The sequence below is a fragment of the Ahaetulla prasina genome, chromosome 1 (assembly GCF_028640845.1).
Source record: "Ahaetulla prasina isolate Xishuangbanna chromosome 1, ASM2864084v1, whole genome shotgun sequence".
Lineage (NCBI taxonomy): Eukaryota > Metazoa > Chordata > Lepidosauria > Squamata > Colubridae > Ahaetulla > Ahaetulla prasina.
Window position 1 is genome coordinate 58,797,315 of NC_080539.1, and position 23,184 is coordinate 58,820,498.

General features: G+C 35.9%; 1 protein-coding gene across 6 annotated transcripts in view; it reads right to left on the bottom strand.

The window, feature by feature from the left end:
* The window catches only part of ESRRG (estrogen related receptor gamma), a 545,400-nt gene that overhangs the window by 40,732 nt on the left and 481,484 nt on the right, over positions 1–23,184 (bottom strand). The window lies entirely within an intron of this gene.

A 23,184-nucleotide genomic window follows, 5' to 3' on the forward strand; every position in this document is an offset into this window, starting at 1 on the left:
TTATGTAGCTGCCCAGTTCCAAAAAAGGTAACTCTGGGTAGCATACAATAATCGGATTGAACCAAAAGTACATAAAAAACCCATCATTATACCACATAAAAAGTCATCATTAAAAAAAGACAACATTATAAAAAAGTTTAAAATATGCAAACTACATAGAAAGTGAAAGTATGAACTACAATGGAACCATCTCAGAATGTCTCCAGTTTTCTGGGACCCTCAGGCCTTGTGATAATTCCAAGTCCTGAGGAACTTCCAAAAAGACGGAGCTAACCTGACTTCAGAGGGGAGAATGTTCCATAAGGTAGATGCCAGAACAAAGAAGGATCCCCTCATGGGATGCACCAAATATTACGTCCCTGGCAGATAGTACACACAATACAGTGGTGGTATTCAGCTGGTTCTATCAGATTCGGGCAAATCGGTAGCGGTGGCAGTAGGAGGCTCCACTCACCCACCTGGACATACGTCCCATTTTTGATGATCTGCGCATGTGCGGAAGGCTCTGGGCATGCAGGTGGTGGAACGTGTGAGTAAAGCGAGAGCATGTGTGTGCTCACATTTGTGAACCGTTAGCAAAGCTAAGTGAATACCATCCCTGGCACAATATGTCCTTTCTGCCAAATCTAATGGGATGGGCTGAAACAATCATGGAAAGGCAGTCACTCATATAACCATTCCCATGCCATGAAGGGCTTTAATGGTTAAAACCAGCACCCAACTGGACCTGAAAACAAATGCTACCCAGTGTAGCTTATGGAGCAGAGAAGCACACATAAGTGCCTGTGTCAATGTATTCTGATAGTTGAAGCTTCCATATATTCTTCAAGGGCAGCCCCTTATAGATAGCATTACAAAGTGCAATATGGGAAAAACTAGAGCAGGATTGATGATCAGCAGAACTTCCCAATTCAGGAAAGGGGTGCAACTGCACACAAAATGAAACCATGCAAAGGCCCTCCTAACCACAATTGCCACCTGTTCATCAAGCAGAATTTACTAGTCTGGAACTACTCCCAGATTGTGCAATGGATTGGTCTGGGACTCTGCCATTCCACCCAGCACCAAAGAGAGCATAGTAGGCACTAAATCACAGAACCACTCAGTCTTACCACTATGCTCATTTTCTGAAGAGCCCTGGTGGCATAGTAGTTAGAATGCAGTATTGCAGGCTAACTCTGCTCTCACACCAGGAATTCAAACCTGAGCAGCTCAAGTTTAACTCAGCCTTCCACCCTTCTGAGGTTGGTAAAACGAGGAGCCTGATTGTTGGGGGTAATACACTGATATTTGTAAAGCCATGGAATGTTATATAAATGTAAATGTTATTGCTATTGCTATTCCGATTAAAGAAAAGACAGGCTACAAATATTTTTTCAAGACAGCTTGAATGGTTTCTTCCCCAAAATGGATGAGTAGATTTATACAGATAATAAATATCCTTGCATCCATCAAAAGATCAAAAGAAAGTCCATTAGCAGACCTTCTATTAAAATGAAACTTTACTAATGCAATTTGGAGCCACCAGGTCTGGGGGTCAGCAGGTGTGGCTGAACCTATGCAATAATTATGCTGATTTATCCCTGTTGATTGTGTTTTTACTGTTTATGCATGCATTGTTGTTTCCTAATAATAATATATTTTATATTAATAATATATTTTATTTTTTTGCTTTTTTAAAAAAAAAATATTGTCAGCTATCCAGTCATGAATCTGAGATGGGCACACATATAAATTTAAATAAATAAATAATGGGAATACGTCCTCTGTTTCAAATGTTAGGCATATTGACATTGTTTTTCATATTGTTTAAATGGCTAGAAAGCAGAAATAATCCCGCCTGTGGCTGACAAGTAATTCTTCACACTGTTCCATAATCTACTTCATTTATACAACTGCTTTGCCAGGAAAACAAGGAAAACATCCTCGTGCCAAGACTGAATTACAAAACAAGGAAAAATTTCCCTATGCCAAGAGTGAATTACATGCAGCAATTGCTGAGTAGTTCAGATTTTCATAGCTGCAAAGTCTACATTCCGTATCCCTGACATTTCCACTAGCTAAAGGACTCATTGGGATTTGGCTTCCTAAACAAGTGAACCCTCCTGCCACAGAAACCTTTTACCTAATTTACACTTAATTTATTTGGAAAATCAAATCAAAAGGCTGCTGTGACCAAAATTACTCTGACTGTGGTTGCTGCTGGGAAAATTTTTGCAGCATTTTGCCAGCATGTAACCTACCCCAGGGGACACAGTGGCTCAGTGGCTAAGATGCTGAGCTTGTCGATCAGAAAGGTCGGCAGTTCGGCGTTTCGAATGCCTAGCACCGCGTAACAGAGTGATTTCCCATTACTTGCTTCAGCTTCTGCCAACCTAGCAGTTCGAAAGCATGTAAAAATGGAAGTAGAAAAATAGGGACCACATTGGTGGGAAGGTAACAGCGTTCCGTGCGCCTTTGGTGTTTAGTCATGTTGGCCACATGACCACGGAATTGTCATCAGACAGTGCTGGCTCTTCAGCTTAGAAATGGAGATAAGCACTGCCCCCTAGAGTCAGGAATGACTAGCATGTAGGTGCGAGGGGAACCTTTACCTTTACCTTTAACCTACCACATATATGTCTTCTTGCTTTTTTCTAATGGGGGTGAGAATGGTGAATGGCGTGACTGTAAAAGAATCATATCAGTGGCTAGGAAAGTGTAAAAATAGAAGATCCAAACTTCAGATTGATTTATCAATTTGAACATATACTTTTCTGAAGGTCAAATGTAGAAAAACCTAGTTTCAGTTCACTAATAATCTGTGCTGGGGATGTGTGATGCCCTCTCAAGGAATCATCCTAAGCATAGATTTCTAAAAGAATCCATCACAAAGCATTGTCTTTCTGGTTATATAACAGTTTCTCAATTGTTCACACTCTGGCTGACTGTTTCTATGTAGGCTCAGCTGCAATGCAATGTCTTCTGTATAGTGCTAGATATACAGAGAACCTAATTCTCAATTCCACTGAAGCAAATCAATATTTGTGGAGATAGGTGATATTTGGAATTAGGAAATGTGATCAGGTAAACTTGAAAGTTAACATGTCAAGCGAATAAATATGTAACCAGAATGTAAAATTGATGCTTCGATGTTTCTGAGGATGCTTGATTATTTCCAGATTAAAATATATCAAATAAATATTGTAGCAGAACTACATTCAGGGAATTGTTATACTTTAATAGAAAAAAAATATTACAAACATGCACATTTTAAATTATTCATAAAACAATTCAGTCTAAAAGTGTAAAAAAAGTATTTACTATCACTGTAAATAAGTGTTGGTAATAACATGCTTTAAGTCATAAACTCAAAAGTTCTTAGAATTTTACCAAGTGGTTTAAAACAAAGTAGATAAGACAGGAAATCCAGACACAGCACATGATATTAAAAAGACTATTTAGGTTTTAGGTAAAAATTACATCCACGTGATTCTATCTGGTGATGCACATTTCTCAGTGAGTTAATTAGTACTTAAGAATAATTGAAAAACCCAGTGATGATTTCTGCCACCCATGTCCACATGGACCCATGTATTGTTTCTGCAATGGCAATGAAGATGGTTATTGTGGACTCCAGTTACAACTCGGAAGAGAAAAGTATTTATAGGTTTCTGGTTATATAAGCACTCACTTTCTGTTGAGTGTTTTGTTTGATAAAAGAGATGTTCTTTAGTTCGTTTGTTAAACTATAGGAGACATAATCTAATCAGAGTACATTTTATTTAAAAAAAAGTTAAAGTCCAGAAGATATACTTTGGCAATAAGATATATATTTTGCATTAAGGACACAGAGAACTGGAATCTATTCCTTTCTAAATGTTGCTGAATTGCAACTTCCCAAACCACATAATTAATAGTGGGAGATGCTGAAAGTTATACTTTACAAGTACATAATAGTGTTAATGGAGAGAGAAAGAGATTTAGAAACCAGATTCAACTTACATAGAGAGATGAACATAAATATATTGGTTGACAGAACCAATTCTTTTCAAGAAATATTCTGGCTAGAAATTTTTAAAAATCAGTAAGTCAAAGAGTAGATTTGATAGAAAAGCTAATACCAGTTACAGACAGCAGATCAAAGTGCAAGCAAGGAGAAAAGAAGTTGGTAAAACCCACTGGGTCAAAAAAGTAGGAAGAGGATTGCAATAATGTAGCAGCAGCAGTGAGATTCTAATTCAATGACAGAGTACATGCTTTGCATGCATATGTTTATTTAGTGTTTGGCATCTCCAAAATCCATTTACAGGTGAAGGATAAGATACTTGCTTGAGAGTCTGAAAAACTGCTACCAATGAAAAAGAACAGTATGGAACTATATAAGCCTGTGGTCTGACTAAGGGAATGTAAATATGCAAAGACTATGATTTGGGAAGCTTTGCCCTCTAGATATTAAATTACAACTCCCATTATTGCTAACCCCCATGGCCAAGAATCAGGAAAGGAAGGCACTATTGTCCAATGATATCTGGAGAATTCACATTCCTCATTTAGAAGCTGTTAATTAGAAAATTGCTATTTGACGAGGATTTGCTGTGAAATATATGTGAACAAAAGAATTACATTTTCCAGAATTTTGCCATCACCAAATTCCCTTCAAAAGTACTGTATGAATTAAGCTAATATAGGAGATTTTCAAGTATTAGCAATTGCTCAAGTTGACTTACTATTAACTCTATTTTACAATCATTTAGTTAGAATGAGCTGGAAAGCACCTCGGAGGTCTTCTAGTCCAGCCCCCTGCTCAAGCAGGAGAACCTATACCATATACTTACGTCAGACAAGTTATTTATGCCCCCATTTTCAGGTAATAAATAATATAAAAAGAATCTGTGCAAGAAGGCAATATATAATAACTCAAAAATTCAGGTAATTCTTTTGGATACATGCCATTAAAATGTTGAACTCCCACCCCAATAATTGCATCTTATTTGTATCTTATTTGACATAAGAGAAATCATATTACATATTGACTTCTGTACATACAAAATAAATATCAAAGTTCATCACCTGACGAACAAAAAAAGTTACATTTAGCTTAAGGTAAATGTAAACATTGAATAAAATAGACCATTTAATGGAAAGCCACACACATTCAAGGTAAGACAAAAGAGCTATTAATTAATCCTTAGGATGCACAAGAGGCAATCAATTATCTCAAATCCCTGATCAATTAGAAAAGGGAAACGATGTGAATTTCTATATCTTTGGGATGGGGGAAGGATGATTCAATCACTATTAGGTCATCTACAGTTTTATCCTGTCTTCTTTATAAATGGCTATACACTAAATAAGTCATGGGCAAAAGAGAAAATGTATTAGTTAAAAACCTTAATTATCTGAACACTTAGGGCAACAAAAAATCACTCCTTGGCAAACATATACTGAAAGAGATGACATTACCATCTATCATTTTGCTTCAAAAGAGCTGGTACAAGTTTCTTGATACAAAGAAATCTCTCTTCTAAATAAGATATAAATAAGACTTTATTCTTTTCTTTTAAAAGGAATACAGAAGTCTCTCTCTCTCTCCCCCCCACCTGTCTCTCTCTTTGCATGTATTTATAGCTAACTATGTATGTATCTATCTATGTTTGTATGTAGGCAATGGACACATATATGTTCATGAGCATATAAGCCAATTTTCATGAAATAACATACCCATCAAACTCATATCTCAGTTCTTGATGCAAAAATGTCATTTTCTGGAAAGAACTTGTAATTTTTTGTGCACGTTCCCTCTCTTTCTTACACATACACATTAGAGAAAAAGACACAGAAAGCAGTGTCCATTTGAAGCTTGTCTATGAACTTTGCATGAACCGCCAGAAATAATGTAGTGTGATGACAAGCCAGTTATACCTTCCACTAAATTTGCTGTCTGGAATGAACTGAAATAGTGTTTGGTTTGTGTAATTACGTCCATCTATCTTTATATTCCAGCGGCATATCGCAAATTGAAAATACTAAAAATTGACTGTTGGTTCTGATATTTAATGATTGCCAAAGACAAGACAATGATTTATTGGTTACTTACTGATGTGACACATTTGCATCTTATTAGACAGAGATTACTATTCTTTAAAATGCGGATGAGGCCTGATCATGTCTGATGGATTGATTTGATTTGCAAATGTAATCAAACTAATAAGAGGGAAAAAATGAGCAATAATGCCTTGTTTTTCAACTGGCAATCACTCCCCTGCCAACAACCCTGATATCCCTGACTAAGCAGCCTTCACACAGTCTTCCTGTCTCCTCAAATAAACAAAGGGAAGCAAAGAGGCTGATAAGATGATAACAAGCCATCTATCCTAGAACAGGCGCTCCAAAACTATACAGAGGCGTTAAAAAAATTGTATTTTGGGAAAGCATGGAAATAACTGCAAACTGCACAATTTTCTTACACTTGAAACCTACTAAGTAGAATTAAATTTCAATTAGATTTTAAAATAAAACCTTCCTAGGTGCAGTCAGTAACTTTGGACAAAACAAACTGGTTAATCATACTCTTTATTTTTACCTTTTCAAAAAAACTGTTGCTGTGAGTGGAATTGCTATGATTCTCATTCACAAGCCTCAACTAAGTTTGTATGTATATATATATGCAGAGGATGAGGTGCATACAGGAAAGTACACCTGCCATGCTGTTCACTGTCTACCATTTCATACATGTATATGCTTGAGTTTAATTCTAAATGGTTTATAGAACTGATTGTAGGACATGTCGTTGCAGCTACTGTAGCTTTAGATCAAAGGAAAGGCCATTCTTAGCTTTGTGCATGAATCCAGTATGCATCATCCCGAGAACAGCCCTAAGTGGTGAACAGTTAAAAACAATTCCTTATAAAGGTTAAGGTAATAATTTCCTTGAATCCATGTAGCTATACAAATCTGACTTCTTTCAGGACATTTTTTTTCAATTTCCAAGGCTAGCTTATTACCCTAAGATTTCTTGATTGTCTCCCAGTATCCAAGTATTAATTAGATCCAATCCTGTTGCTGTTAAAAGCACATCTTTGGTTTTTTTTTTAATCTGATAAACATCCAAGGGTATGAGAAGGGTGGAGGGTGAAGGAAAAGTCAGTGCAGTGTAGACAGGGCCGGTGAATGGCGCAGGCTGGTAAGGCCTGTTATTAAGAACAGCCTGTTATTAAGAACACAAAGCCTGCAATTACTGCAGGTTCGAGCCCGGCCCAAGGTTGACTCACCTTCCATCCTTTATAAGGTAGGTAAAATGAGGACCCAGATTGTTGGGGGGGCAATAAGTTGACTTTGTAAAAATATACAAATAGAATGAGACTATTGCCTTATACACTGTAAGCCGCCCTGAGTCTTCGGAGAAGGGCGGGGTATAAATGTAAAAAAAAAATTAAAAAAAATTAAAGTGCTGGACCAGATTCAAATCTACACCCTGCAATGGTGTCTTAGAGCCATGAAGTTTTGTAGTTTCTATGTTGTAAGTCTGGTCTGTTTTATATGGTTCTTGTTAAAGGATTAAAATAAAGAAGACGAAACAATATGTTTGCCTCTTGAGCCCTGGAGAAAACATAGGTATTAAGTGGTAAGAAATAAAAAAAATAAAAATAAGCAATTCAGATGGGATGATAAATTCTGGAAAAACACTGAAATGAAATTGGATTTGGAACTATTTCAAGTCACAACTTTCTTGTGATAAATCATAAAAATGCTTGTTGTTTTTTCCCTAACAAAATTTCAGTAGTCTCTTAAATCTAGTTTATAGTGAAGCAAATTTTGGAGAATGACAATACTAATCCCAGGATTACATCTACTTTATTATTTTTTTTAGCCTTTCACAGATGGATCAATTTTCCAAAAAGGAGCTCAAAAGTGCAATGGCCAGATGGAACCCTAACCCAGTCCCCAAAATAGCAAACCACTCAAAGTATCTAAAGCAGTTGTCACAAGGCTTTATCACATCAACTCTTGCTGTCCTAGTTTCCACCATATACAAAATAAGACAAAGCAATAGGAGAGAGTAAAACCTTTCCTCTTGCTTGCTGGATAACTAGCAGCAGGATGTAGGTAAATACACAATTTGGAAGAATTCTAATTTTTATTACAAGAGAAGACCTAGGGATGATAGCAATCTCTTGCTTTTTTTCTTCTTTCATTAATCCAAAGTGCTGCTGATTCCCATTTCCAGCCGTATTCAAAAGACAAAGTAATGGCTTCTCTATGTCCCATATAAAATCTCTGGAAACAGAACTGGTTATCATCTTCCAGGATCATTAGAATCTACCATTCACAAGGTGCACAATAAGAAGCATTCAGTTGTAAGTAACTTGCCAAGCATGCCTTAGAATTAATAAAGTTTAATAAGATAAGACCACAACCATCCATGGCTCCGTAACCATCCATGGTTCTCTTCACTTCACAATAAGACATTCCCTTGAAAAGGAATCACACAGCCTATTTATTTTTAATTTAATTTATTGAAGAATCAATTAAGGTAATAAATTGGAGGAGAGGGGATTTTCTAACAGAACTGGGATGGAGAACTGGGAATAAACTACCTGAAAATAAATTGATTTCAGGTGAAATAGAAGGGGACTGACACTCAATGAAAGTATTATTTTATGAAATTGATACAAAATTTTGGTTTTGGGCCAGTCCTTCTCTCTCAGCCAAACCGCACCTCAAAGGGTTGTTGTTGTTGTTGGGAAAATAGGAGGAAGGATGCTTGCCGCCTTGAGTAATTAATAACATTATAAAATTAAATGGGTGGGATATAAATAAAATAAAAAAGTGTGTAGTGGCTGTCTCTTTTAGTAATTTATAAGTAATGTCATATCCTCCTCTCTTCCTTTATTTTGTGTAAGAGTCAGGGGTGGTATTCACTTACTCTCCCTACCAGTTTGCAAATGTGAGTGTGTGCGTGCTAGCTTTGCTCACATGTGCCCTGTCCACACATGCGCCTGGCTGTCAGCCTTCGCTTCTTATTGATTGCTTGCTTTGCTTGCTATGGCTGTCATTGTAACGGGGGCGGGGGAGCTGCCTTGGTTATGGAGGGGGAGGGAGTGAGATGTCTTGTAACAGGAGAAGATTGGAGGAACTTTCCCGCAGCGTTTTCTCTGCAGCTGGGAGGTGTGCTGATAACCAGTCAAAGCCAATCGTCTGGGCATACCAGAAGGATGGGGCCATCTGAAGCTGCACCCCACATGACCCCCTGGAGGACTGTGGATTGTCTAATCCTGACTGGACTTGGGGGGAGGGCTTTGTGGACGTTTCATATATGTGATTTTCGTGCCTATTGCCTCAGAGCTTACTTTTCTTTGATTGTATTCAGTTCATATTCAGTAAAAGTACCTTTCTCTATGAAAATGGAGTTGGGATTTTTCTTTCTTGAGTACTGAAAGGAAACATATCTGACACCGGCCTTCCATGCATGTGCTTTGCTGGCACACGTGCTTTCCGTGCATGCACCCGGCCTCAAAAATGTGCCTAAATAGCATGACTAGGAGCCGGGGTGGGTGGGCAGGCCCACCCGCAATTTCTGCTACAGATTCGGGCGAATCGGTCCGAACCAGCTGAATATCACCTCTGGTAAAAGGGACTTATATTTCTAACAATTTCTTTCACAAACGTTTCTGAGGTTGACCAACTAAAGGGAAGGTATTAATAAAGACACAAATTGAATGGGGAAATTTGTTCCTTCAGATTCATAATTCAATTGTATCATATTTATAAGATATTTTCCATACATTGATTTCTGCATCTCAAGTTCCTAAAGGAATTTATGTGCAGATATCAATGTGTAAAGGATAATATTGAGTGTAAAAAAATATCATTCCTATTCTCTTGAAATTAAAAAAGTACTACTTTTGAAGCTTAAGTTGTTTGGATGTAGAATTAGACATACAGGTAGTCCTTGACTTACAACTCTTCATTAGTGACCGTTCAAAGTTACAGCAGCATTGAAAAATGTGATTTATGACCATTTTTGACAGTTATGACCTTTCTGGCATCCCCATGGTCATGTGATCAAAATTCAGCTGCTTGGCAACTGGTTCATATTTATGACTGTTGCTTTGTCACAAGGTTATGTGATCACCTTTTGCGACCTTCTGCAAAGGAAAGTCAATGGGGAAGCCAGATTCACTTAACAACCCTACTACTGACTTAACAACTGCAGTGATTCACTTAATAACTCCATCAATCAGAAGAGAGCTGGAAGGGATCTTGGAGGTGTTCTAGTCCAACCCCTGCTCAAGCAAGAGACTTTACACTGTTTCAGACAAATGGCTGTCCAGTCTCTTCTTAAAGACCTCCAGGGATGAACTGCCTACAACTTCTGAAGGGAAGCTGTTCTACTGGTTAATTGTTTTCACTGTTAGAAAGATTCTCCTTAATTCCAGGTTCCTTCTCTCCTTGATTAGTTTCCACCCATTGTTTCTTGTCTTGAGGTTGTAAAATGGGGCAAAACTGACTTAACAAATGTCTCATTTAACAACAGAAATTTTGGGCTCAATTGTGGTCATAAATTGAGGACTACCTGTAATTTATTTCCACTGGAAATGCACCTAGAGGCTTCTCATTCAAAATATTTAGAAGTTTATAACTTGCAGTCCCAACTTGCCCTCCCCTCCCCCATATAACTACTGAAAGCCCTTTAAATTTTATTTATTTATTTATTTATTTATTTATTTATTTATTTATTTATTTATTTATTTTGTCACAACAGTATATACAAGCATAAGCATGAAAGTAACTATATAATATATAAGCATATATATATAAGCATAAGCATGCAATAACTATATTAATTGGATATAATGAAAGGAAACAATAGGACAGGAACGGTAGGCACGTTTGTGCTCTTCTGCACGCCCCTTATGGACCTCTTAGGAATGGGGTGAGGTCAATAGTAGACAGTTTTGGGTTAAAGCTTTGGGGATTTTGGGAAGAGACCATAGATTCAGGTAGTGTATTCCAAGCATTAACAACTCTGTTACAGAAGTCATATTTTCTGCAATCAAGATTGAAGCGGTTAACATTAAGTTTAAATCTACTGTTTGCTCTTGTATTGTTGTGATTGAAGCTGAAGTAGTCTTTAACAGGAAGGACATTGCAATAGATGATTCTATGAGTTAAACACAGGTCTTGTCGAAGGCGGCATTCAATAATAACAACTGAAGCTCTGCCCATACACATAGTGCACCCTAACCAGTGGTAGGATTCAAGTAAGTTAACAACCGGTTCTCTGCCCTAATGATTTCTTTCAATAACCAGTTTGTCAAACTGCTCAGAAAGTTAACAACCGGTTCTCCCGAAGTGGTACGAACTGGCTGAATCCCACCACTGGCCCTAACTATTCTGCATCATTGCCTGCAAATCCTTCTCCGGCACTTTGCATACAATCTTAGCCACAAAAAGATTAGCTATCTTTGAATAATCAGTATGGTTACTCTTGTTAATTAAGAAAGAGAATATGGTATGCCAGGTCTGAGAGAATTCAACGTTTCTTTATTTGTAATAACATTTACATTTTACTACCAGGAATGTGACATATAGTTGCGGTTTTCAATAAATCTAAATCATATTGAACACATTATCCCAGAACTTTTTAGGGCTGCATTGTTTAGTGAGTTTGTCCCTAACTTGCAAAAAGAAAATTGAAGAGCAGTAAGTTGTATATGCTATCAGCATTATGCTCTGCCAAAAACAAAGGTGACGTTTATTATCACAGTGTTTTTATAATTAGCACTGGATAGTAAAATAAAAACAAATTATAATTGATAGGGAGGTGCTGGGGAGAATCAGGTGATAGGTAGAACTCTTTCATGGTAGGGTTGGGAAATGTGTTTCAAACTGTAGGCCAAACACAGAACAGTCTTACAAATTAGAAATAATTATTCTGAAATGTTGCAATAATTTAATATCTATTTCTTTATATAACCTACAGTTTGGGCCACATTATTCCCAAATTTTACAATGAAAAATAGGAGAGAGAATGTAAAAACAAAGGGATAAACAATTCACACCAAACAAACAAAACCTTCCAACAGAAGCTCAACCAACATATTTCAAATCCCAATCTTATAGCTTGTATTTAGAATTCAACAATGAAAATATTTCAATATTTATTTTTATTTATTTGCTGGACTATAATAGAGGTGTCAGTCTTGTTCCCCTGATGGGCACCTGAGCTGTTAGAGTAGGACACACCACTTTCTTCATATACTGATGGTCACATTTCAAGGAAAAGTAGAGTATGGAATAAAGAGAAAACTGAAATGAAATTCAATGGTGAAAAATATATACTTCTACATTTAGGCAAGAAAAAGCAAATGCAACAGTATAGAATAATAGGCAGTACTTGGCTCAAAAGTAGCAACTGTGAGAGGGATCTTGGAGTCCTGGTAGACAATCACTTAAATATGAGCCAGCAATATGCTGCATCTGCTAAAAAAGCTAATACAGTCCAAGGCTGCATTAACAGATGGATTCAAGATCACGCAAGGTGTTAATACCACTTTATAATGCCTTGGTAAGACCACAGTTGGAATATTGTATCCAGTTTTGGTTGCCACAATATAAAAAAAGATGTTGACATTCTAGAAAGAGTACAGAGAAGAGCACTCTCTGGGAGACTGGAGGCTAAAACAATTGAAGAACGGTTGCAGGAATTGGGTAAATTAAATTCTAGTTTAATCAAAAGAAGGACTAGGGGTGACTAGTGTTCCAATATCTAAAGCACTGCCACAAAGAAGAGGGGTCAATTTATTTTCCAAAGCTCCTGAAGGCAAGCCAAGAAACAGTGGATGGAAACTAAACAAGGAGAGATGCTTGATTAGAACCAAAACTGGATACAATTTTGTCAGTCTTTATTGTGTTGTTAGAAAGAAAAATAGGGTAACACAATTTTAGATGGGGATGGGCAGGCAATTCTTACACATCAGATTATAAAACTCTGTTATAGCACTTGCATGAAAGTTGAAATTAATATGTTTACATCTGGTTACATTTCCTAACCAGAAAATGTTGAATAGAAAAATGCTATAATTTTTGCTGAGAAGACTCATATAAAATACAAGAGCTCTGTGAGAAAAATGTTGGCAAGCTGGAATGAAATGCCAGTAGTTTTTTCCCCCTTGCTGGTGGAAGGTTTCCAAAAGCAAATGAAAACTTGTTGGATTGACCCTAAGACTAGATTACCACTTCTAAAAAAACATATGTTATTGTGTTGATTAAAGAAATGCAAGTCATTAGGTGAAAATAAAATTCAATAATTTTATCTGATACTATGACAAACTAGAGGTTAGACAATCACAGTAATCAAAGTACTTAGTTTTTTTCCCTTAAATTTGCTTAGCACATTTAACACACTGCCTACTTAAAACCCCACTTTCTGCTTGCTTAGTTAGCTTTGTTTTTTTACTTTCTTTTACTTTGAAATAAGAATTGTTTGCTTATTAATTTATTTAGCAAACCTCAACTTCTATTTGAACAAATTACTCTTCTAAAAGTAAACAAGGGATCCTTTTTATACTCTTTAAACCAAGATATTCAATTGATTTTGATCATGCTGAATAACTGCAAAACTATTTCTTTCAATATATAGCAAATTATATTTTTATCAACTAACAGATTAATTAGCAAGGGACTCAGACATTAACTTTATCACTTCATCCAGTAACAATATTTGTATGGATTTCTTAACTTTTCATTCTTGGCACAACACAGTTTAAATCAATGTGTTTTTTTTAAATTAAAACTAGAAACAAAATTCTAAATTTTCTTTTACTGCCAAATTGATGCAGACAAAGAGTTGGGGGAAAGGGAAAGATAGTTGCTTTCCACTAAGAAGATGAAGCATTTAGCATGCAGGTTCTTTTGTTCAATTCCCCTGAACTAATCCCTAACTTAGAATATAATATAGCAGTAGTAACCCTTAATAAAAAGTGTTATGGGCATCTGGAAAACCTGCAATTCAAGTAATTAATCCTATCACAATCTAGGTTAAATATCTAGGGGCTTACAGTATCCAGAAGAAAGTGGAAGGTCATTAAAATATTTAACTGGGCACAACTTAGTATGGAAAATAGACAGTCATTCTGCTGACCTAATCAAGTAAGTATGTATTTCTTATTCCTGGAATTAATAGTCAGAAACTATAGATAATAATGGGCTAAGTAGATAACAAATGATTTTATTTGATAAAAAGCAGCTCTTTCAATCCTACATTCTACAATTATATTGATGGGTTTCTGAATAAGTTTAGTCGAGAGGAACATATAGAGCAGGCGTCTCCAAACCTAGCAATTTTAAGATATGTGGACTTCAATTTCCAGAATTCAGAATTCAACTCTAGGAGTTGAAGTCCACAAGTCTTAAAGTTGCCAAGTTTGGAGACCGCTGATATAGAGAATGTAAATAGCAAAGAAAAGAGGGAAGGAAGTAAGAAGACAGTGCTTCTCTTCAAATCCTCTCTGTTCACTCAGTTGTTTTGTCTTTATACTACAGCCCTGTCAGCATCTATTGCATTAGGATGCTATCCAAACTTAGATATAAATGTGCATCAAATGCCTACTCCATTGAAAACAGTGCAGAGAAACCTATCAACCACAGCATTCATTCATTATTTAGCTAGGGTTTCTGATCCAGCAGTACCTCTGCTTTATTTCTAAGTTTAGATGATCTCCTTTGGCAGGAGAAGATGGCAATCCAGAACCAAAAAATCAAGGAAAATATATGCCTGTGGTTGGAATTAACATTTCTGAAAAAGAAAAAAACAGTAAAGGGAAAAAACAGGACTGCAAGATGTTGCTTTGCCTGTTCTTGCCATACAGTTAGACTGAAGGATGTTTTTCTGATGTTTAAAAATTCAAGCCTACAAGACTGTACTAGCAGAATGAAGAAGAGGAGGCGAAGTCAACCTTTCCAAAGCACCAGAAGGCAAGACAAGAAACAATGGATGGAAACTAATCGAGGAGAGAAGCAACCTGAAATTAAGAAGAAACTTTCCTAACAGTGAGCACAATTAACCAGTGGAACAGCTTGCCTTCAGAAGTTGTAGGTGCTGCATCATTGGAGGTTTTTAAGAAGAGACTAGAGAGCCACTTGTTTGAAATTAAATAGGATCTTGAGCAGGGGGTTGGACTAGAAGACCTTTAAGGTCCCTTCCAGCTCTATTCTAATTGATTGGTTGAAGTCTGTAATGCCTCCAGATGCAGGAATGGATGCAATTAGTATGCCAAACTGTTCTGTGCAAAGGAGCTACAAATTCAGAACCCAATCCCATCCCGAACTACACCCTAGTCCCAATGGGGGGGGGAAAGTGTATTTATGCTGTATATAAATCTGGGTTAGTACTCATAGTTTTAACATCAAACACAGTAAATTGAAAGTCTGAAAGTGTACTGATTCTGGCTCATGCTAATGCAAAAATAGGGAAAGTTCTAAATATGTTTTTAGTTGCATATCCTTATTTAAACCATGGAATGAGCAACATTAAACCATCTGGAATAAAGACTGAGATTGAGATTTTAAGACCTGGCCCCATCCTTATATTCTATAATTATCTTTACAAGATTTTTATTTTATCAGAAATAAAAATTGGTTGTTCACAAATTGATGTTCATCACTTGATCAGAAGATCAAGTTGATGAATTGCATATTAATTTAAATAGGCAATGGGACAGAACACACAATACTTTATTATCACTTGAAAACTGATGTCTTCTAGGAGCTGCTAGTGATCAAGTATACAATAATCAACTTTATATCATCTAGATGAATGAGCCACATTTTGTCATTTAACTTTTATCCCACCAAAGCCAAGCTCTATTACAGTAAGAACTACCCAACCAAAACATTAAATATTTAATAGTATCATAAAACAAAATCTATCATCTACATAATCACATTTTAAAGGAAAAACAAAAACTAGCATAGATTTGTTTTTATCCTAGCCTAGGTGGTATCTGCTTTATTTACAATTAATATTGGTTGATGTGGCTGAATGTCTACTATCAGAATAAAATAGAATTGTACAAAATGTAATATGTAGATTTTTTTTACTGTTGGCCACAAGAGTTAATGAATGAATCTCAACAATATATCTAATTTTAGAAAGCAATTTTCAATTTTCAATATCTATTTGAATAAATACGTTTTAAAGTTAGCCTATGCTTTCTTTTGTCTTTAAGGAAACCTGTGTCTCTTCTATGCTTCAGGTCTCCAGCTGCCATGCAATTTATATCTCTCTTTCTTCTCTTCTTTGTTTTTCAGCCATTTTCCCTGAATGTCAAAGTCAATTTAGTGCATTTCACTTTGCCGAATAAATCAGAGACGAAATCCTTGCTAAAAGTGAAAATTTGATTTGCTAAAAGGAGCTTAGGGCAACTATTAATCAATATATCCAGAGTGTCAAAGCTCAGGCCATGATAGGCATGCATTCATTTGGAGATTGGTTGAAGCAGATAAAGGGGGATACTGAGGGAGGGAGCAGTATAATCACCACTCTCTCTCTCTCTCTCTCTCTCTCTCTCTCTCTCTCTGTGTGTGTGTGTGTGTGTGTGTGAGAGAGAGAGAGAGAGAGAGAGAGAGAGAAAGACAGAAAGAGAGTGGAGGAACGAAATCACAGATGTCAATGTATTAAGAGTAAAATAAACAAAAAAAGAGAATATGAAAAGAGAAGAAATGATAGAAATGTTGAAAAGCAAACAAAAATATTTTTTTGACAAACAATCTACAATCATTTTGGTTGTACAAATTTTTTTGAAGTATTTGAGTACTATAATTGGAAAACATTCAATCCTTCCGTGACAATCTTTTTGTAAAAACATCCTCAATAGCAAATCATTAAAAGTGATTATGTGTTTTCACTGACAAAACCAATTTGGTTAGCAGAACTAAGAGGAAGGAATCTTTAGCTATCTACCCCCATACAGGTGCCTACACCTCTCAACTTATTTGCAAAATCTACTCCTGAGAATCATCTATACCCAGGTCCATTGTATTGGTGGGCCATTCACATACTCATATATTTCACCATACTTCTCAAATCTGATTTAAAGATAATAAAATGTATTCTTAAGGCCTGATTTTAACATGAAATCTAGCTTATAAATCTTAAACAGACTGAAATTTCAAAAGACTTATATTTATGGAATAATCAAAATAGACATTTCAATGTATGGTAGGTTCCGTAGGCATTGTTTAAAACTAACACCCCACCGCACCCATTTAAAAACTAAATACAAAAGTAAATCCCTATATTTAAAGTGTATAAATACGAATGTTTCCATATTTTAAAATAGAGATATATTAAGCATTATTGCTTTATAAATTGCTGTATTTCTCCTTTGCACTAATTCAGTAATGTAGCACTGTTAAATATTGTCTATTTATTTAACTTAAAGTATCCTTTAAAGACTGGTTGAGTTTAGAAAGTCTAAATAAACATTGATTGGTGGCTAAAATTTCTTTCCGGTACAGGAAACGTAAGCCAGATTTGCTTGAATATATCTAGATGCTATTGATAATTTTTTTTTAGATTCAACAAATGATGAACTGAATCAAGTTTGTGTCTGATAGAGAATACATCTGGAGAATTATTTATGTCTTCAATACTGCATTATTAAATCTCTCCAGGAAGGCCTTATATTGTTCCTAAAATAACACACTTGGTTCTGAATGCATGAGGGAAAGAATAATCTTCATTTAACACATTTATATTAATTAAAACTAATTTTAAGGACTTACAAAGTCTTTGGTCCAGGCTGATGAGCTTTGTGTCTGCAGAATGACAGGGAACATTTTGTCTCTTAAACTTCCTGTTATGCACATTTAAAGAGCTTAATATTTCCTGCCTCCATTTAGTGAAAGGAGAGCAATGCACATTTTTGCAGAATGCCAATGAGACAGTTGCATTACAGAAACATTGCCTAAGTGACTTTGAAAATGTGGTCAGACATCAGCAGAATCTCATCTAATGAATTAAAAAAAGAGAGAAAACCTTTCATCTTTATAGATGTCCAAAAGCAACTGACTCTTGTAAACACAATGCACAATAAAATCACCCAATGCTTTCTGTAGTCAAGTTAGATTCTATAAAACTATCACAAGTTTTTATTTAGGTCAGCTAATGTAGGAGTTATCTCTCTAGGGGGGAAAAAGGGCTCGCTTTCCTAAATACCTGTTTTATTTTACTAACTGAGTTACAGTACACAAAAATATTTTAATCTGACATAAAGGGCAACAATAGATCTGACTGCTGGGTTGATAATCTTCTTATCATCCTCTGCGAAACCTAGTTCTAATATTTGACAGTGTGAATTTCCATTACTTTGCATCCCATTCTGTAAAGGCCAACAATGGAGAAAGAATGAAGAGTTTTGGAAGAACCTCCATATCTACATAAAGGAGATTAGAGGCGACAACGTTCCATTTTACAGCTCAATCATATTGTGTTAGCATGCGCTTATCCGAGTGTGGATGAAATTGAAAGAGAAATAAAAAAGAGTCAGGCAGATAGGAACCAGAATAGCGAGGCAAGAGCAATTTCCAAGGATATAAAAGGATGCTAATGGTAGGGCCCTGTCATTCTTAAAAAGGGCTATTAGGGCACCATCATCTGTTCTTCTGCCTTTACACTCCTCCCAAGTCAAGAATTTCCTTGTGCTATCATGATCATTTTCTTTTGCAAATAAGATACGGTCATGTTTCACAGCAACCACTCTTTTCATTTCTTTGATTTATTAATGCAAGTAAGCTAATTCGGTTACTGATAAAGCCTATCAATTCATATATAAATGTTACATTTTTCTGCAGAAGAACAGAAAGGCTTATTGTACATGCAAGTTACAGAAGCACGAATCTATTAATGGAATTTATGGACGGACACATATTTAATAAGATCAAATAATAAACCAGAAACAATCATTCAAAATGTTCAGCACTATGTTCCAAACTTGAAAAGTAGATGAAATTTTTATGGGATACAGATATTTCTTCTAAGTTCAAAATTTTAAAGTCAAAATCCTTTAGATATAATTAATTGCAAGTGACACCCTATTAAATACTTTTAGCTCCAATCTTATATCTTCCTATCTTTGAATACGTTCTGCTGAACTTGGTATTTTTTTTAAAAAACATCATTATGTATAGAATGGAACAGATTCATTTTTATCATACAAATTAACAATGTTATCTCAACAGCATATGTATACTATTGTGTATGCAGTGTATGCAGTGTGCATTTATAGCATACACACATTAAGTACACCTAAGAATATACGTGTGTACTTTTTGCCATGTTGTTAAACACCCTTACTTAAACAGCAATATGCAAATTTCTAAATAAATGCTGAAAGAGAGTGTTTTTGTAAAATATCTGACTGTGAAACATTTTGAAAAATGTATTTCATATAGAAAGCATCCATGTGTGTGTGTGTGTGTGTGTGTGTGTACACGTGCATACATACAAACAAACATAGTCAAATTATTTTGTTCTTTTGTTATTAAAAAAAAAAAATCCAGCCAGCTTTTCATTATTTATTTTTTAATTTCCAGCAAATGGGCATCATAAATTAGCCCTTGGATTACTGTGAACTGGTCTGCTGTTTAAATATTCCTCAATAGCTCAAAACTATTTCTGATTTCCAACCTGTAATGGAGAATGGCTAAACCAGCCAACAAAACACTGCCAACTGTAAAGCTATGCTGTGGTTCTCTTCTGTCTTTCAGTTACTTTCTTCTATTCCTATAAGCAAATCTTAGCCCTGTATTGTATTCACAATATAAATCAAATTGATAAATATATTTTGCAATCCCCAAAATATGCTATTGACTGGCCTCTAGGGAGAATGCCTACTTATTGGTAAGACCGACGTAGACATTGTCTAGAGTTGAAACTCAAACGCACCTATTTAACTAGCTTTGACTTAATCTGGGGCGCTTTATTAGCAACCAGTGTAAGACAAAGTAGCTAGTATAATACAGAGTGATGTTTAAATTAGTTTACAATTTGCTTGGGCTCATCTAGACCTACTCTGAACAAAGCCATTCAGAAATGTCAGCTGTGTTCCTAACCACTGTAACAAATTGTTGCCTGAACGCTGCACACCTAATGACTTCAAATTAGCTTCACTGCGATATTGCCTGACAGTTCGTTACGTCTGTTAGTAACATAGCTGGTGTATCATGACCAATAAATTGGTTTCAGTGTGGGCTGGGAAAGGGGCTTCCATCAATTTGATTAAAGAAATTACTGTAGCATTCAAAGCATAAAGACAAACTAGTTTAAGGAGACAGAAATAAGTTAACTGTACCAGAAAAACATTGCTCATGATTCAAAAGCTCGTTTATAAGCCATTGGTGAAGCAAACTCTGAACAACTAAATTTCTGCAGTGAAGAAAACATGGAGCAGCTCAGAACTGTTTCCATCCCACCAAGTTAGGATTTAGATGTATATTAATAATTGTTTAGTATTTAGTTTCAGAAAATAATTAAAAAATAAGTTAAAATTCTATTTTATATTGTTTACATTTCAGTGGGAAGGGCAGTTAACTAGATCAGCATTTAGATAGCCCTAAAGAGAAAACAAACACATAGACAAAAATGTATTAGAAGCAAAGCTACATGCAAAATTATCAGTTAGCTCAGTGGTGAAATCCATTTTTTTTACTGTGGGTGTGGCTTGGTGGGCATGGCAGGGGAAAGGATACTGCAAAATCTCCATTCCCACCCAACTCCAGGGGAAGAATACTGCAAAATCTCCATTCCCTCCCCATTCTTGGGGGAAAGATATTGCAAAATCTCCATTCCCACCCCACTCTGGGACCAGCTACTGGTTCTCCGAACTGCTCAAAATTTCCACTACCGGTTCTCCACAACCTGTCAGAACCTGCTGGATTTCATCCCTGAGTTAGGTTCTGAAATTCTACGGATAAATGCAATTACCCTAAATGAATGAGAACTATTTACATATACCTGCCAGTTTCTGGGGATTTTTCTCTAACTAATTAAAGAATCACAGAATAGAGCATGCATTTTCCCAGAGGAAATTTCTCATCCATGAGATACCATTGGTCAGAGAGCATGAGATGGACATCTTATGCTAAGTGTCTAGTCATGGTAGGCCATGTAACAAGGAAAGCCACATAACTAGGTCATGTAGATAACAAAAGCATTAGTGTTACTATCTACATGACATTGTCTACATGTCATAACAATGTCTACATATTCTGTCCCCAGAAATCAAATCAAAATTAGTAATTTTAAATTGTATCCAGGATGTAGAGACTTTTTACTCCAGACAAGATTTTTCTTTTCTTTTGATTTGATTTTTTTTCCAAATATTAATAACACTTCCTTTCTCCCCAATTTACAGCTATGTTATCCCAAATAGTGTTTTTATCCTCTGGAACGTATTGGAATTAAGTGGGGAATGCATATGGAAAGAGAGAAAAAAACCCACACCAATAGATATAGTAATTTAAAAAAAAGCAATTTAGTTGTACTATAGTCACTTTATATCCTCAATAGACAACAAAAATGATAGCAATAAAATTCCAATAAAATTAAGTAATATCCGTTGTGAGCTTAAAACATATTTATTCATTCAAGCGGGACTGGCATAATAATGTTAAATTTTAATTGGGTTTTCTTAATATTTTAAAATTTAAAATTTAAATTTTTAACTATCAGCCTTTACAATTTGCTATGTTTTAAATGTTGTTTTAATTGTATATATTCTGTTTTTATTTTGGCTGTACACCGCCCTGAGTCCTTCGGGAGAAGGGCGGTATAAAAATTTAATAAATAAATAAAATAAATAAATAAATAATCCTTAACAAACATATTTTTATTCTATTTAAATTCATCTCATTCTTTCTGAAACAGAATGCCTGACAAGTAGACCGAAGAGATATTCCTATTAAAATTCAGAATTCTGGTCCACAAATAAATAGCTAATAAAAAATTCTGAATAATCGGGGATTTTGCAAATCAAAGGATAGGACAAAGTTATTGCAAAAATCCTTATAGAAGCAGCAATACAGGAATTTTGATTACACCTTTGCACAAGGACAAAATCTTTGTAAGTAAAGATACAGTTAAAACGTATCAGTAAAACAGCCCATGCCCAATAAATTAAACCTGACATTAGCAGTCAGACCAGCTTATCTCCCAAAGGCCTACCTGATTTTTAAATTAAATTAATTTTATTTTATTGCCTGCTTGCAAAAGGATAACAGAGAGGGAACTCAACTATGCTGCCTTGGCAGTTAGCTGCAAAACCTGATAGCAACCACCCCCCCAAAAAAAACGAGGCCCTCTCTTGCATTCCCTTTCCATGTGGGGTGGTAGAACAAGAATAGGGTCTAGTCTTGTATGGACCTGAAAAGTTCAAGCAGGCTTATAATGGAAACCACAACCTTTTGGGTAGGAGTGCTTCTGCATCATAGGAGTATTTAGTATACTGAATTGTGAACCCTCAAAGGAATTCCATGCTCATGGCAACAAACTCAGTGAACAGACTACCTCTGGTTGGCTCCAAGCAGGCTTATAATGGAACCCACACCCTTTTGGGTAGGAGTGCTTCTGAATCATAGGCGTATTTAGTATACTGAATTGTGAACCCTCAAAGGAATTCCATGCTCATGGCAACAAACTCAGTGAACAGACTACCTCTGGTTGGCTCCAAGCAGGCTTATAATGGAAACCACAACCTTTTGGGTAGGAGTGCTTCTGCATCATAGGAGTATTTAGTATACTGAATTGTGAACCCTCAAAGGAATTCCATGCTCATGGCAACAAACTCAGTGAACAGACTACCTCTGGTTGGCTCCAAGCAGGCTTATAATGGAAACCACAACCTTTTGGGTAGGAGTGCTTCTGCATCATAGGAGTATTTAGTATACTGAATTGTGAACCCTCAAAGGAATTCCATGCTCATGGCAACAAACTCAGTGAACAGACTACCTCTGGTTGGCTCCAAGCAGGCTTCAAAAGCAAGCTCACCAACAGTGCCCTCTGCTGCTTTGTCTTGGCCTGCAAGAAACCTTGAACCAGCTCTGAGTGGAAAGATGATTGCTCTGAAAGTGGGCTAGATAGTTTGAAAAAAGCCACAACAGCTTCACTATAGATTAAGTTTATCATAAAATTAAGGTTGC